This window comes from Hyperoodon ampullatus, assembly GCF_949752795.1.
Source record: "Hyperoodon ampullatus genome assembly, chromosome: 4".
Classification (NCBI taxonomy): Eukaryota; Metazoa; Chordata; class Mammalia; order Artiodactyla; family Ziphiidae; genus Hyperoodon; species Hyperoodon ampullatus.
In genome coordinates this window covers 36,674,873-36,678,277 of record NC_136917.1, presented here as the reverse complement: position 1 = coordinate 36,678,277, position 3,405 = coordinate 36,674,873, and positions in this window count along the sequence as shown.

The following is a 3,405-nucleotide window of genomic DNA, read 5'->3' as shown; positions in this document are numbered from 1 at the left end:
AGTCATAAAAAGAAATGAAGCACTGACACATGCTACAATGTGGATGAACCTCAAAAGCATTATGCTGAGTAAAATAGAACAAGCCAGACCCAGAAGGACACATGTCATTCCATTTATATGAAATGTTCAGAATAGGTAAATCCATAGGGACAGAAAACAGATTAGTGGGGTGATGGAAACGTTTTGGAACTAGATAGCGGTGCTGATTGCATGACATCATGAATGCACTGAATGCCACTGAATTGTACACTTTACAATGGTGAATTTTACGGCATGGGAATTATATCTCAATTTAAAAAAAAGGAAACCTAAAATACAGAGTTTGTTAGATACAGAGAAAAATCAAGCAGGGCTGGGGGTTGAAGAGTGAGTGTGGGAGAGGGGAAATGCCCACAGCTGGCATGGAGTTAGGATCTACTACCTGAGTGGCCCTGAGCACTGTACATTGTTTATTTTATCTGGGCTTCTGCTCTGTCCCACAGGGACATTTTAAAGATGGGAAAACTGATGTGTAGAGCTGGAGCAACCCACTCAAGGCCTCGAGGCTCATAAGAAGTTGATGCACAACTAAGGGTAATAGCAAAGATTGTGAGAATTTACTTGATGGTGACCTCTCTGGTTTATAAAGAAGCAGAAGGAGGCGCCCGAGTGTCAGCAGCTTGCTCTGAGGCCACTCAATGGTGAAGGGCAGACAGGGTGGATGAGGCCCCAGCATGAGGCTGTAGGAAAGCAAGGCATCTCCTATCCCTCAGGCCTCAATTTCCTCCTCTGTAACAGCTGGGGGTTATAAGGAGGCCTCCCAGATCCGACCTGGGGCCATGAGTCCCACAGCTGGTCTGGAGCGGGGAGCAGGTGGTGAGCCCTTGCCTCTGGGAGAGCTGTGCCAGCTGTGGGCCAGATGGTGGCCAGGCCTGCAGATGCTGTCTGCCATGTCCCTGCCTGTGGGCTCTGCCAGACCATAGGTCATCATTATTGGATGACTGTGTGCAGTAACCTTCCTGGGTCCTCTCTGTCCCCACCTGCCCGTGATGCATTCCAGGTATTGCAGCCCATTGGGCTCAGGCCAAGAACCCTGGGGGGAGGATCCCTGGCCTCGCTCTGCCTGCCCCCCAACATCCCATCTGCTGTATCACCTGTTGGCTCCACCTGCAAAGTACATCCTGGCAAGGATTGCCTCCCATTCCTCCCTGGCCACCACCATGGGAAGAGCACCATCTTTTGGCCAGGAAACCTTGCCTCCTAAGTAATGTCTGTAAGTCAAGATATTGCCTCCGACTGTCGGTGTTGGTTATACTCCCTCTGCTCACTAGCCCCCACTCCCCACCCCCATTTCACACAGGGAAAATGCCTCCACAGTGGTCCACAAGGCCCTCCATGACCTAGACCACCCCTCGTGGCTGCCCACCTCATCTTCTCCTTCCCTCTCCCTCTCCCTCACTTTCCCCCACCAGGCAGCATTGCAGGCATGCTACCTCAGGGCCTTTGCACTGGCTGTCCTGTGCTATGTGATCTTGAAGTAACTAGTGTGTCCACAGACCATGTGTCTGCAGTGTGCTACCTGTAAGCTTGCAGCCAGGGGCCCAGTGAACCTCTTCTTGCTTATCTTTGACTGTGCGTCTGACATGTGGGTCAAATCTGTGTGTTTATGAAGTGTGGGTGCATATGGATGCCATTGACTACAGCTGTATGTGTCGGCTGTGTGAGCTGAAGGTCTCTGCTGAACGGGGTTTGATGCCTGCATGTGGTTCATCCGGAACAAAGGCTCAAGTGGCAGGCAGACCACAGGCAGGTGAGGGGATGTGTGCAGAGCTAGCCGGAATGTGAGCTGCTCATGCTCTCACACATTCAATATTTATCGAGCGCTTATTGTGTGCTGGAGGAGTTAGCAGGGCCCTTCAGCACCTGGTATCTATCAACTTTCAGTGTCCTGAGCATTTTACACAAATGATTGAGTACCTACTGTGTACCCGACCCTCTGCTGGAGATGGATCAGTTGCATCTGGTTCTATCTGAAGGAGCCCACCCAGGGAGGCTCCTTGCTTCCTCCTCTGGGCCCTCCAGCCCCATGTCCACCCCCTTTCCCCAGCGCTGACTGCAGGAAGGCTCTGAGCCCCATTTGGACCCCTTGGACCCTGTCTGAGGCTGCACAAGGGAGGGTTTTCCAACTCAGAAGGTGAAAGAATAAATGGGTTCAAGGCTGGAGAGAAAATCCTGGAAGCTTGGACCCTTCCAGGGTGAAGATTCTAGGTGTTCAGTGGGTTGGGGGTGGGGTGGGGGGTGGCCTCAAAGGCTCTGGGAACTTCACCTTCTTGGCTCTGGGCTCCATAGGGTCCAGAAGGGAGGAGAGGAGAGGGAGGCAAGAAGGAAGAACAAAGAGAAAAAGTAAGGAAACAGATGCAGGACTTCATGCCCTGGCTGAAGACTGGGGTGTTTGCAGCACTGGAGCTGGGAGGTCCAAGGGGGTTGGGTCTGGTGGAATGGACTTTGGGGGTGTAAGTGTGGGTTTGAAGGGTCTGTGGGCAAGGATTTGGGGGAGTGGAGTTGGGATTTGAGTGGAGGATGGGGGAGATAACTGAGGGCAGGGGTTTGCGGGTATGGGAACCACAACTGAGGGTGAAGCAGGAGGTTTGGGGATCTGAGGGCAGATGATTGGAATCTGAAGGTGGAGGTTCTTGGGTGTGAGAGAGGAGGCTCTGGGAAGATGGGGGAGGGCTGGGACCCAAAGATGGGTTGGAAGTCTGAGGCCTGGGCACCAGGTGAGTTCCTGAGTCTGAGGGAGGTCTTGGCGAGGGAGTGACCCTGGAAGGAGAGAGGGGGTGGTTCTAAGATTTCTTCGACCAGTTTCTCCATGTCCTTGCCCTCATCTCGGCTCAGCTCCGCCGCTCCCCTTTCCCAGAGCCAACCCCGCTCCTGAAGTGCAGCACTTAACGGCCGGGCTGCCCCTACTCCTAGCTGCGTCCCACCCTCGCCTCATTCCTCGCCCCCCCAGGCCACGCCCCCACACGCACAGTTTTCCTTTGCCCAGTCTCTCCCATACAGGTCCCTCCCCCTACTCGGGCCACGTCCCTCCGTAGACCATGCCCCCCGCCCCCTGTCCCTGTCCCACCAGTCTCCCGTCCCTCCTCAAACCCACGACCGTGCCTCGTTCCAGACTCCGCCCCTCTCCCCAGGCCCCACCCCCCCTCCTCCAGCTGAACCGGCACTTGCCTTTGCCCGCCCCCGCGCATCCGCAGACCCCGCCCCCTCGCGGCCCAGGACCCGCTTCCTCCTCAGACCCGGCCCCGCCCCTCGCCTAGGGCCCCGCCCCTCCGCAGAGCAGGCCCCGCCCCACCCCCCGAGACCTAGTCTCCCGGGCCGGCGCGCGCGGTTCCCGTCACTAGCACGCGCGGTGGCGGCGGCGGGAAG